Here is a 14,532-nt window from a genome sequence, read left to right on the forward strand (position 1 = left end):
TACAATGAATGGTATCAGGGACATTTTATAATCCAGGTTTGGTAGAAATATTGTGGTGTGCTTTGGTGAGTAAGTCACAACAAAAGGATGATAATGATGATAGTGAAATCTTGTGTTTGTATAGGGCTATACACGTACAAAATATGTCCATGTTCAGGACTGCGTTTTATAAAACTGAGGAGTAGTCAAAAGGGGATGGTAATGCTCAGGTGATATGCCAAAAGATGCACAGCTGGAGGAAAAGGATCCAGGTTTCTGAGTCAGATCTTCTGATTCCTAGTCCAGACTTCATTCTATCATTGCATATTGTAGTAGACTATTCTATCAGCCCTTAACATGAGGATGAAATTATATACTGAGGACCAATGCAATTTCTGTCCTTTAGTGTACTCTGACACAGAGTAGGTAGTCCTGTGGGACCCATAAAACTATTTAAACTGGCTTACTCACTTAAAAAAAAAAATCTTATCATCCCTTTTATCCTAAAACTTCATTTTAGAAGTAGAAGGAACAGTAGTCATCCCATTTTATACATAGAAACATTGAGGCTCAAGAGACTTAAACCAGCCTATAAGTGGGAGGGCTGACGATCAAACCCATTTTATGAATTCCCACCTAGTTCTGTCCCTTACCTTAATCTATCTGGGGGTTAGCAACCATTTTCACTGCTTCTTTCCTTTGTACTTTCTTCACTCCATCCACAAGGCAGACTTAGTGTAGTCTTAAAGGGCCTGAGGTCCCTCAGGGATCTTTCCTGGGGTAGTGCCCTAAGCAAGCCTAGATATTTCAATAAAAGGATGTCAGTTGGCTTTGACCTTTGCCTGACAGTGAGGTTGGTAGCGCATAGTGTTGCATGGTGAGGCTGGCCAAAGCCTAGACCTCACACTAGCCCCGAGGCTATTGTGGGGCTGTGCATGATTCTGTCTTCCATTTATAGAAACAATTTTTTGTTCCTTTTCTCCATGCCCATTGCCACGGTCACACTGGTAGGAACTTGCAAGCCTAATTCTGGACCTGCTTCTTCAGAGCTAATGTGGGTCATGGATCCCTGGATTCTTGGGACCCAGAAACTATCAGAAGATGGATGAGCATAGAGTGGCTCTGCCACTTTATGACCCCTCTTCACCCCCCTCAGACAGCTCAGCACTTAAGCTTGTATAAAACTCCAGAATCAGAAGAGAAATAATAATCCAATAGCTGAGACTATTCATTGAGCAGTGCTGGCTGACTTTCTGGTGCTACGTCATTTAATTCTCTTAAAAACCTCCTCTTCTCTCAGGTGAGAAAACTGAAATTCAGAGGGGTAAGTGACTTGTCTTTGCTCTCCTTCCTTGTGAAGGTGGATGCCATGATTTGAACTGAGGCTCTGCCATGCCAAGTACTGTATTCTTGCCACTACAAAGGGTAGTGCCTGGCAGCACTGAAATTTGTGGTAGTGGAAAGCCAGGTGCCATGGAGCATGCACCCAGGGGGAAGGGCATGAGGACTGGGGACCTGGTGGAAGGCTGTGAAATTGGGAGCAGGGGGAGGAGAGAACAGATCCTTACTCTCCTTCTGACTGAATTCTCCCCCATCAAAGATATTTGGCCTTTTCTTATAGACTCTCTTAGTGACATTTTATACAGGCAAGGGAACGTCTTGTAGGGTCTCTGAGCTTATGGTATTGTAAGCATGACCTTGTCTTCTGTTACAGTTAACAGGGCGAGCTGCCCACTGTTTATGCTTTGTAGATTTTCTCAAGTGGAATCCTGGTTCATAATATTTTGATGATGTCTTTACAGTTGTCTTTTTCACAATGGGGCTCTTTTCCATCTCTTGTTCTTGGTGATCATTCCCCCATCATGAGTGGAGACAGACCCCAGCACTTGCCTATGCATACCCATTCATAATGCTATTTTGATGCACTTGACTATCAAGCAGTGGCATGCAGAGTCCAACCAAAATGCCTACCTCAGAAGGCAAAAATGGCCTGCCCTGGGTGACACATGACTCAATGCAATAGGGAGGGGGGATATTTGGCAACCTGAATTTCTTGAATGGTGGGCTGAAGTGAAAAAGGTACATTTACTGTGTAATTTTGGGCAAGTTTCTTCTTGCACAGTTCCCTTCTTATCCCCTCTTTCTCCTTGATTTCTTAAAGCCCTGAAAGTAATTTTAGGAAATTCTAACATAGGAGGGGTCTTTGGCTAGCTAAGCCACTTTGTCATAGACTTGGTACTTCTGTAGGCTAATTTCTTTCCGCCTTCCTCAAGAGATTCCTCCACCCTGGTAGGGAAGTCCACTGGAAATCCTTAGGTTTCCATTATCCTTCCCTGGCCCATAGCTGTTCCTCCACGGAGTGCAATGTGTCCTTTCCACAGGGACACAGAGATGCCTGGGCAGTGGGAAAAGCACCAACAGTTCTGCCTCCCTTCCTCTCCCCACAGCTGCTCCCAACCCATCCTTCCCAGTGTGAAAGCAGAGGAGCTAGAACTGTTTTGTCTTACATGAAGTCGGACATGTCTGAGGAAGCTGTCCTTTTACTCCTGGGGAGAAGAGTGGGAGACACAGCATCACAGATGTCATCAATCAGGAATTGGTATTTATGACCATAAATATGTATGATCCTGGTGTAGAGTAGTAGTATAGGGAAGGAAGAGAAGAGGCCTTTAGCTCTGTGCTCTAGGAGTAGGCCTTCCCAGACAGACAATGCACAGGCACAGATTTTGACACCTTCTTCCCTTCCCATCTCCTGCTCACATTCATTTCTATTTACTATCTTATCAGCCTCTCAGACCTGTTCCTTTATCACCAGTTTCCTTGAAACAGGAAACATTTTAGAAGTGGGAGGGTGGAACTCACAGGAAGCAAGCAGTGGCTCCACCTAATGTAGGTGGTGTTTTGAGCAGTGATGAGCATTTTAGCATTTTGGCAAACATATGTTGAGTGCCTCGGTGTGCCAGGACATTTCTCTTATGTGATTTTATTTAATTCTGACAGCAACGCTGTGAGACAGGACATATTTGTCTCATTTTATGATTTTGAAGCTGAGATTTGGTTATGTGAAAGGGGTTCTCCAGGGTTGTACCACCTGTCAGTGTCAGTGAGTGCTGGTGACCACTCTCAGCTCTAACTGTCCATTCCTCTACCTGGGACTTCACAACTGTCACTGGAGACACTGAAATGTCTGAGACACAATCTAAAGAAAAGAAAACTGCCACAATTTTCACCAGCCATCTGTTTGTTTTTTTTCCCCCAAATTTATTGAGATATAATTGACAAATCATATTATAAATTTAAGGTGCAAAATGTGATGATATGATATATATATAGAGGAGTGAAATGGTTATGGCGATAAGATTAGCTAACACATTTATCACCTCATGGAGTTATCATGCTTTAGTTTTTTGTTTTGTTTTGTTTTTGCCTTTTTTTTCTTTTTTGAAGTGAAAATATTTAAGATCTACTCTTCCTAGCAAATTTCACATATGTAGTTGCCATGCTGTATAGTAGATCCCCAGAACTTATCTTAAAACTGAAAGTTTGTACCCTTTGACCATTATTTCTGCATTGCCTTCCCCAGTCCCTGCCAACCACAAATCTACTCTCTGTTTCTCTGAGTCTGAATGTTTTAATTAATTAATTAATTCTTCTTTAAATTTATTTATTTGTTTTGGGAAGTTGCAAACCAGTGGTTTATTAAAGCACAGGGACAGGACCCATGGGCAAAAAGAGCTGTTGCACCAGGGTTGTGAGTGGTGGCTGATTATATAAGATGGGGTTGGGGGACACGTAAGGAAAAAGGGAGGTTTCAAAAGAACTTTCATATGCTAAAGAGATAACCAGAGGCCTTTCCATTGTCAGATTAAGGTTATTTTCCACTCTAGCAAGGCATTAACATTAAGATGGTTGGGAGATTCCTGGAAGAAAGTCACAAGGGTCCCACCCAAGAGTGCAGTGAGGGGAGATTGTATGGTGTCAGCTTGTGTTTTGTCTTCCCCTTGCCTTTTGTTCCCTCATCATTTCTCCCTGAACAATTTTTTTTTTGAAAAATTTTTTTATTATTAAATTTTTTATTTATTTTCAGTGTAACAATATTCATTGTTTTTTCACCACTCCCTGAACAATTTTGACCCTTAGATTTTTAAGGTTGAAGGTGGAAGGCCTCATCTGTAACTTCCTCCTGCTGAATAACGGCATAGAAAGGGGAGGCAGCTGAATCCAAAGCAGTCAACATGTTTGAACCTTCTTGAGTAAAAGGGATCATCTATCAACTGGAAGTTATGGTAGTGAAAGAGTCTTGACACTGGGAAGGGACACACCAGAAATGACAACAGAATAAGGTTAATATTGTAATGAGAAAGAGAAATCCGAGTAAAAGTCCTTTGATAGTTGAGCTTTGATAATTTTCCTCCAGTCCAGGAGTTTAAAGCAGTCACCAGAGATCATTTAAAGCACCAGTTTGAGTATTCATGTCAGTTAGAAACCCAGAAGTATTTTGTAGTAATCTGGACTGTATATACAGCCTTCTGTTTTTTAGCTAGTGCAAGTTTCACCTTGTGTAACAGTTAAAACATCTCATCCCATTCTGTTTTGTAAAGCTGCTTTACATATTTGTAGTACTTAATGTTTAATAGAGAAATGTTATTTTGAGTGTCATTTAGGGCTTTGACCATGTACTTAAGAGTTTCCATGTCTATTTATTTAAAAATATTTTATTCATTTATTTGAGAGAGAGGGAGAGAGCAAGAGAGAGCATGAGCAGCGGGGAGAGGGAGAAGCAGGTTCCCTACTGAGCAGGGGGCCAGATGTGGGACTGGATTTCAGACCCCAGGATCACTACCTGAGGTGAAGGTAGACACTTAACCAACTGAGCCACAGAGGTATCCCTCTATGGGTTTGAATGTTTCAGATTCCACATATAAGTGATATCAAACAATATTTGTCTGTCTTTGTTTGACTTACTTCATTTAGTGTAATGCCCGCAAGGTTCATCCACCTTGCTGCAAATGGCAGTATTTCCTTCTGATATATATAATCTTCTGATATATGTATGTGTATATATACACACACACACACACACACACACACACAATATATTATATAACATATAATATATAAATATATAATAAATATATATAATATTTTCCTTCTGTTATATATATTATATATAATATCTGTTATATAGATTATTATATAGTTCCTTTTTATGTGTATATATATTGTAAAATATATTACATTTCTCTATTCATTCATCAATGGAAACTTAGGTTGTTTTCTATATCTTGGCTATTGCACATAAAGCTGCAAAGAATAAGGGAGGTGCAGATATCACTTAATATATACCCAGAACTGGGATTGCTGGATCATATGCTAGTTTTATTTTTTAATTTTTTGAGGACCCTCCATACTGTTTTCCATAATGGCCATACCAAATTACAATCCCACCAACAGTGCACAGTGTTCCCTTTCCTCCACATCCTTATCAATGTTTGTTATTTCTTGTCTATTTTGCTAATGGCCATTCTAACAGGTGTGAGGTAATCTTTCATTGTGGTTTTGAATTGCATTTACCTGATGTTTCCTGAGTTGAGCACCTTTCTGTGTACCTTTGGCTCTTTGTTTTCTTTGGAAAATATTTATGTTTATGTCCTTTGCCCATTTTTAAATCAGGTTGTTTAATTTTTTTGCTATTTAATTGTATGAATTCTTTACATATTTTGGATGCTAATGTCTTATCAGATATGTGCCTTGCAAATATTTTCTCCCATTTTATTGGTTGCCTTTTTGTTTTGTTGATCATTTCTGTTGTTGTGCAGAATCCTCTTAGTTTGATGTAGTCCCACTTGTTTTCCTTGTATTGTATGTGATTTGTATATCATATCCAAAAAATTATTGCCAAGACCAGTGTCAAGGAGTTTTCCCCTATATTTTTCTTCCAGGAGTTTTACAGTTTCAGGTTTTACATTTAAATCTTTAATTCATTTTGAATTAATTTTTGTATGTGATGTAAGATAGGGGTCCAATTTCATGCTTTGCATGTGGTTATTGATTATCTAGCTTTCCCAACCTCATTTATTGCAGAGACTATTTTTTCCCTATTGTAAATAGGGATTACTCATTCTCAGTTCCCTTGTTTAATATTAGTTGACTGCATATGCATTTTTCCCCCCCTTGAGCTCTTGGTTGTATTCTGTTGATTCATGCCAATGCCATGCTGTTTTAATTACTACAGTGCTATAATAAAGTTTGAAATCAGGAAATGTGGGGCCTCCAGGTTTGTTCTTTCTCAAGATTGTTTTGTCTATTTGGGATCTTTCATTTTTCCATTCAAATTTTATTTTTTTTCCTATTTCTGCAAAAAATTCCATTGGAATTTTGTTAGGGATTGCATTGAATCTGTAGATTATTTTGGATAGTTTGGTTGTTTTAACAATAATTCTTCTAATTCATGAACACAGGATATATTTCCATTTATTTGTGTTGTCTTCAGTTCCTTTCATCAGTGATTTAAATTTTTAGTATCTTTTACCTCCTTGGTTAGATTTATTCCTAACTGTTTTGCTGTTATTGTACATGAGATTATTTCCCTTATTTTTTCAGATAGTTCATTGTTAGTATATAGCAATATAACTGATTTTTGTATGTTTATTTCATATCTTAAAATTTTACTGAATTCATTTATTCATTCTTACAGGTTTTTTTGGTGGAGTCTTCAGGGTTTTCTATATATAAGATCATGTCATCTTCAAAAAAAGACAATTTACTTCTTCCTTTCTGATTTGGATGCTTTTTTTTTTTTCTTGTCTAATTTCTTTGGCTAGAACTTGTAGTATAATGTTGAATAGGAGTATCAACCATGTGTGTGAAGCTGAAGGTACACTAATGGGGCTTATCCTAAAGCACTCATCTTTTATATTCTCAGTACAGATGTCTTGCTGGGACGTTTCAATCAACCTCTTTTTCTTTATTACTTGAGTGGGGCCCTGCCTGTGTTCTTGGAACAATGGATTTATCCTAAATAAAAAGGTGTCCACTGGGGTCGAGAACAAATACATTCACCTGCTTCTTACCTCTTCTCAGCTTAGTGACCAGCAGATCACGCCTGCTGTTCAGAAGCAGACTATGCCTTAGATGCTGAAGAAAGGTCAGCGACCAGAGAAAGAAAGCACTAGAAGAAGAAAAGGACTTTGTTAAACTTTCATTCCCCAGCTGGTCCTGCTACTGCTCCAGTAATAGAGACTACTGCAACTCTGGGTATGAGACCCTTTTGATGTGTCCAAGTTCAGTGACGCTGTTGTAACCTGGTCCAGTTCAGATCTGGGTACTATTTATCTAAGGCCTGCCTTTATGACCCTTGAAAGACTAGTGAGAAAGCATGTGATTTTCTTTCTTCTCTATTTCAGCTCTCCCAGTCTCACTTGCCTTCTTTCATTCTGTCTTCTTTGTCATGATGATAGCACAGATTTTCCAATTCATGATGTTGCAGTCCAATGACAAGAAAACACAGGGGGTAAAGTTGAATGCACACGGAGATCAGGTTCATTCATTCACATTCATTCCACAAAAAGCGATAAAGTGCTTCCTATGTGTCAGGCACATAAATACTAGGGGTACGAATAGGAGCAAAACACCTTTACTCTTCTTGTGGAACTTACACTGTAGTGGGGGATACAGATACTAAACAAGTAAATGTATAAAATTTGTTTTCATTTTGGTTCTCCAAAAAACAAACTCTGAAAAATGAATTTGGATGCAAATAGTTTATTTAGGAGGTAACTTCATGAAGCACAATGAGGAAGTAGAGAGTGAATCAGAGAAGGTGGGGAAGTCAATAAAGAGTACATTAAGGAGTACCCCACTGTGGGTAACTGTGGTTGAATTCCACTGAGGGCCATCAGGAAGTCAGTATGAAAAGCTATTCAATGTTTTCCTTTTGAGGGACAAAATGTTGGGGACAAAACTCCCATCCCTCCTTCATTCCTAGGGTGCTAATTGCTCACAATTTCTGGCTTGACTTGCACATAGGCTGAATATGTTTCCATTGCTAGAGAAAAGCAATAATAGCATTTGTCAGAGAGACAAAGAAAGCCATTGGCTGTAAGGGAAGTACCTGTGGTAACCTCTGGGGCTGGGCCAAAGATACAATCAAGGATATAGGTAGGATATCATCAACCACTGCTGTATTAGATGGGAATAAGTGTTAGAAGAATAATGAAGCATATAGAGTAATAGTTGGAAGATGGAACTATTGAGCATAATGTAACCACATTATGGAAAGTTCTCTCTGAAGAGGAGATGTTGGAGTAAATATCTTTAAGAAATAAGGGAATGAGCCATACATATATCTAGAGGAAGACTATTGCATTAGTGAATGCAAAGACCTTAAGGCAGGAGGAGGCTTGGATCTATTTTGAAGGTAGGTCTAAAAGGATTTGCTGATGGATTGGGTGTGAAGTGTAGAAGAGTGGAGGCATGAATAATTTAAGGAGTTTTGGCCAGAACATCTGGTGAAATGGAGTTGCTCTGTATTGAAGTTATGCAAGTACAAGGAGCATATTGGGAAAGGGGATGTATTAAAGTGTGATTTCAGACACATTAAAATTTGAGGTAACATTTAGACATCCAAGTGAAAATGTTGAGCTAATACTTTTATATATTTGTCTGAAGTCAAGGTAGAGATTAGTTCTGGAAGTACAAATTTGGGAATCATTAGTGTATAGATGGTATTTAGAGCCATAGGACTGAGTGAGATTATCTAGGAGGTGAGAGTAGATAAAGAGAAGAGATTTGAGGCCTAAGCTGCTGAATATTTCAATCTGTAAAAGTCAGGAAGAAGAAGAGAAACCAGCTTGTAGATCTGAAACCAAAGAGAAACAGTATTATAGCCTGGGGTAGGGGTTGGTGGTGGTCATGATTGTGGTGAAAAAATGTTTCAAAAGGAGGAAGGAATTGTGTTAAATGCATGGGGAGAGCTGTGCTAAGTGGGAGATGAATGGCTTTGGACTGGACCATGTAAGTGCCCAATAGAAGGAGTGATGGATTCCATGATTTTTATGTAGTTGAGGGTCAGAAGGCATTCATGATTGGCTTAGAGCAAGGTTCAGGTGGCTGAACATTTGAGGACAGAGGGATGGTCTCTGAAAGCCAGTTGTAATGGGCTGCCAGGTAGTTCAGAAAAGAATAGAGGAATGAAAACAAAAACTTCAGGGGGAGAGTTTGCTTCAGTGATTTTGCCCTGGGTTCATAGTACATGCTAATTGGTGCTCAGAAAATGTCTTCCTGGACTTGGAGACTCAAATCCTCACTTAAGATTTAGATTAAAAAAAAAAATTAGAATGAAAGAAATAAAGCTATACCCATTCATGTAAATGAGTAAATTTAAACTAATAAAACTCTACACCTAAAATAATGAACTTTATTATATATAAACTATGCCTCAGTAATCTTATTTAAAAGGTACTAATCAACTCCTCTCAGTGGTGAGGTTCCACCCAACTTCCCTCCTCAGATCTGGCTAGCGAGGTATCTGGAGTGAACTGTGCATTACATGTGGGCACAGCTCTGTTCTGAATGGACTGCTCTCATTATTAAGAAGAGTTTATTATTACAATGGCCTTCTAACAAAAACTGGTTTCTTTCTTTCTTATATTTCTTCACTCCAATGCATTCTGTTGTCATGTCAGTTTAGTCAAATAAGATCCTGCTCAAGAATTGACAATGCTTTCCCATTTCCTATAGCAAAATCTTGTTTTTCTTTCAGGCCCTCCTAAATTTGGCTATTGCCTAACTTGCCCACATTATTTTCCTAAAGTGTAGGCCCTTATTTTAATCCAGTTAACTCCTCTGTGTAACAAATATGTCTCCCCAGTCTTACTTCCCAGATTTTCTGAAACCTTCACCCAAAATATACTTACTTTTTTAATCTTTTAAAATTCTGTCTTTCTGAGGTTATGAGAGTCTAATATTTGAAATTAGATAGACCACTGTTTGAATTCTATCTTTGCTTCAGTTTCCTCACCTATAAAATAAAGGTAATAACACCTTTACACGGAGTTGCTATGAATTGATTACTTATAGGCCCTGGAATGTGACCTGGAACTGACCTCCAATTTTATCTTAGAGAGATCCCCGATGGGATAGAACTTTAAAAAATTACTTTCTTTTTCCTCAGGTCCCACTCCTGTACTTTTTGATCTTATCCAGATTTATAGAGTAATTATCATATGGACAAACAAGTTAAAATTTATATCCTTACTCCATCTTACTCCGCATATAGTAGTTTCTTATGTCAATCTGAAAAATTCAAGTATTAACTTAAATACTACTATACACAGGATATTAATTAGTCTCTTTGACTAAATCATATTTTTCTTGAAGGCAAGGATCATCCATTTCTTTTTTGTTCTTAGCACAATATACATTACTAAGTATGTGGTGGTTGTTCTATAGGTTTTCAATGACTGGCTAAATGACTGTTACCAAACTGGTTCTCTTTGATTTTATTCAGACTCTCTAGAGATGGTCTAATGTCAGATATGGTCCAATTATATGTGTGTGTGTGTATGTGTGTGTGTGTGTGTGTTACTAGATTACATTAAATTAGATTACATTTAAATTACATTAATTAAATTAAATTAAATTACATTTTGGCTTATAAATGCTATAGTGAAGGTTTTTGCATTGTTTTGTCTTGGAAAATTTAAAGTATTATTAACTATGGTCACAACATAGCATAATAAAGTGTGGGCTTTGAGAAGAGACTTGAGTTCAAATTCCAATCCAGGCCTTTACTGGCTGGGTAATTTTGAGTAAATTACTTGGTCTTTCCAAGCCCAATCTTCTCTTTAGTTAGAAAGGATGTAAAAACATATATATATATATATATATATGCAAGCTCTGGGCTTGCATAGGCTGAATACAGTGCCATGTGAAAGTGCTTAGCAAAGTGTCTGGAAAGTAATAAGCATAGAGCACATACTTGATTTTATTTTCTCTTCTGTTTCCATTAAATTGAAATTTTCACTTTAAACTGCAAGGATCAAAAGAAGTCATCTGTATAGAAGCACTTTGAAAACAACAAAATTTTGAACACCTGTAAAGCATTATTACTATAAGCAAGGAAGGCAAACTATGATAGTACTCTACTCTTTAGAAGGACGGGCTGTCAGCAAAGTTTAGATCTAATTTTCTGAAGATTCCGTCATAGCCATCCTTTTATTTCTCAATATATAAGAAAATTAAGCCTTTTATTTCCTTTTTTTTTTTTACTTGTCCTTATTCTCTTATTCCTTTTTTTCCTCCTTGCCTTTGACTAGAATTGATGAAGAAAATACTGGTAAATGTTGATTTTCCTCTCCAACCCTTGGGGATGCTGGTCTACCAGAAAGGAGTTCAAAGACAAAATTCTCATTAAGTGACCTTGTTATGCTTTCTGCTATTGTCCTCAACTTCTTCCTCTTCCAAATTATTGTAATTAGGAGAGTGCCCATTAAATGATTTCCCTTTGTCAGATGGATTATGTTTTATAATGGAGCCAAGTTCTATACTCATTATGATTCTCCAGGCCAGTGCCAACAAAATGTCGGCACCTTTCCCCAACAGCAGCTGAAACAGCAGAGGAAGGTCACTTAATGACAATTTGGGAGGAAACCGGTACAGCTTTCAGCCAATGGCTTCCTATCCTTGAATGTCAATAAGGTGTTCTTTTTCAACTCAAGGCCTCTGCTTTTTATGAAGTAGAGATTTAAAGATGTGCTGATATCAAAGTGTTTCAGAACAACAAACAGCCAACAAATCTCAAGGTAAAGTGATGTTGAATTGACTTACACAGACCTGAAAAATGTCTCACTCTGGGGATCCTGGTGGGTCAAGATATCCGTCATCCTCATGCCATGTTCTCATGCTGTGATTGCACATCTGGGTCACTGTGGCCAAACCTCCCTAATGAAAAGGAAATGATCCCATCAATCACCCAGATGTTTGGCAAAGGATAGACTAAACATCTGGTTGATTGACTGAATGGTTTTCTCTCTGGCCAGATGTTTGGTATCCACTAAGCACTGTGTAAGTAGACCCTTTAAAAGGGCATTCTTCCGAGGCCCCCAATCACATCTAGTTTATAGGAAGTTCTTCTCATATTAATACAATTTTTCATTCTGAGATGGAATCCTGCTTACTTTGCTTACCCTATAATGTTTTCGTAGCCCTGTTTGATTCCCTTTTCTACAAAGACATCTTCAGCAAAGATGCTAGTAGTGGTAGTAGCAATGCAAAAATGTGTTAGCATGAGCACAACATTTTAGTATGTTTTCCTGGTATGGAATATTCCTGCATTGAGTTTTCTTTGGAGCATATCAGTTAGACATTCTGGATTCAAGATATAACAGTGGAGATTTTGGGCTAACATGGCAGTGTCCTTTCTATCATATTTTATTTAGCCAAAGAACTCTCCTTTTCCCAAGAGAAGTTTCGTGGTAGCACTGAGTGAAGCATTTGGGGTCTGAAAGAGTAGAGAGTGGAGTCACTAATGTGTTATGGTGGCAAGAGCATTGGATTAGGAGTCAAGATTTGAGCATTGGAGCCAGTTCATTCACTGACTCTCTAAGTGACCTGGGTATCAGGTCACTACTCTATAGGCTTCCATTTCCTTACCTGAAAAATTATGACGTACAACTGAGGTTCTAACAATCTGTAATTTGCTGAAACCCAGGAGGTGATCAATGAGATGTAATCAATGTTATAACACTGAGTCCAGATTGCTACTTGAGGAATAAATTCCATACAGGTAAGAAGAGAACTTGCACAATGAATTAGTGGTTCTGTTTACTTCCAGATGTTTCTAGGATAGCAATGTATTACATATGATAGTGCCACTAATATTCTGAAATGAGTTTGTTAAGAGAGTTAATTCTTACCAAGAAGTGCATGATGAATATGGTTTGAAAGTGGACATAGGAAACATTAAAAAGACTTGAGATGGGAAAGGTGGTTCTCATGCACTGCTATAGCTGGGGGGCTCTGGTGACTGACACTGGGTAGAAAAGAATGAAAAAGACATGGAAAGAAGATGAAGGGGCCCAGAGGAGTAAGTTTACTGTATCATAACACCAGTAGAGGGGACAAAGCCCCCTCTCTATCTTCAATTCTGCTAGATCATAGTGTTTCAAGGTTAGAGGAATCAAAGATTGAAAAAGCTCTGAGCATTAATTAAGCATCAAAATATCTTAAATTAGCCATTACTTCATCTTCTGAAACTGGAGATAACTGTTTATATCTATGAATCAATAAAATGTGTATTCTAAAAAGCCCTATTTCTAAATTTCTAATACTAGGAAGGATTTAGAGAAATAAAATAAATCTGTAGGTAATGGTTTGTGATGTTTCCAGATGAGGTTCCTGAACTTTGAGTTGTTAAGTTTTTGAAAACATTTTTACGTTTGCAAAATGATCAATTAATTGTTCACAAAGTGGATTGCTATTTCAGCCTTAGTTTACTGTAAGTTGACAGAGTTATGAAGAAAAAAAAATCAACTGGTCTGTTTGTGGGTCTTCAAAAATCAGACTTCCGTCCTTTAGCCTCTATGACACTAACATATACTTAATAAAAAATCATACTGTGAACATTGGCTATGTTTTCATTATTCAAAGCAAGTTTGTTTTGTCTCTTTGTTGGAGGGTCTGAAGTTTTTCTTATTCTAATTTTCACCTCTCCTTATCCATCCCTGATTCCTCTGATCTCAGGGTCAAGGAAGAAAGAACATAGCTAGAGTAGAATTCTCATTCCTTGATCCAAATATTCTTTTCTCTTGGAAATAATACCTCACCTAAGGACCCGGACCTTCAAAGAGAACTCCCAAGAGTGCATTTTATCAGGGCAGCAAATGACTGGGAAAGGATGGATGGAGGATGTAGGTGTTCTTCACCTTATCATATCTTTCACATGAAAGTTAATTTCTTATCTGCCTGGGTTGGGTTAGGGGCACTTAATCCTGGAGTTCTGGTGCCAAGGTGACTTCCTAGAGGTCTCCCTGGTCCTATGGTTCCTCAGCAGTCCCCAAGAACTGCTCAAACATATGTGGCATAAAAGTCCATATGGCTTCAATTTCCTTTACTACATGACCATTTTTGTTTTGTTTGTGCTCAGACCTGCCTTACTCAAAATTCCTGCTCTGCTGGGCCCCTTCTGCCACAGAATTAGGGGTGGGGTGAGGTTAAAAAAACACTGAAATGGAAGAGAGCTCAATCAGCTCATTCTGTATAATAAAATCCATTCTACTGTGGTCCTAATTTCATCAAGTAATACAAGTCAACATCAGACATTAATGAGAGAAGGTTTCCAATTAGATACAGTCTGACACTGGCCCTGCTTCTCAGTCACCTTCAATTGTCAGCGATAAAAAAGGACAGTTCAATATGATATGGATCATTCACTCCAAATCTCCACAACTCATTTATGACAAACACAACTAACAGAGCATGGGGAACTGCAGAATTGTTTTTCATTATCCTGGCACATTGGCTTCCAACTACAGCTGTAATGATCTTCAGTGG

Source organism: Martes martes (genome assembly GCF_963455335.1).
Source record: "Martes martes genome assembly, chromosome: 12".
In the NCBI taxonomy this organism is placed as follows: domain Eukaryota; kingdom Metazoa; phylum Chordata; class Mammalia; order Carnivora; family Mustelidae; genus Martes; species Martes martes.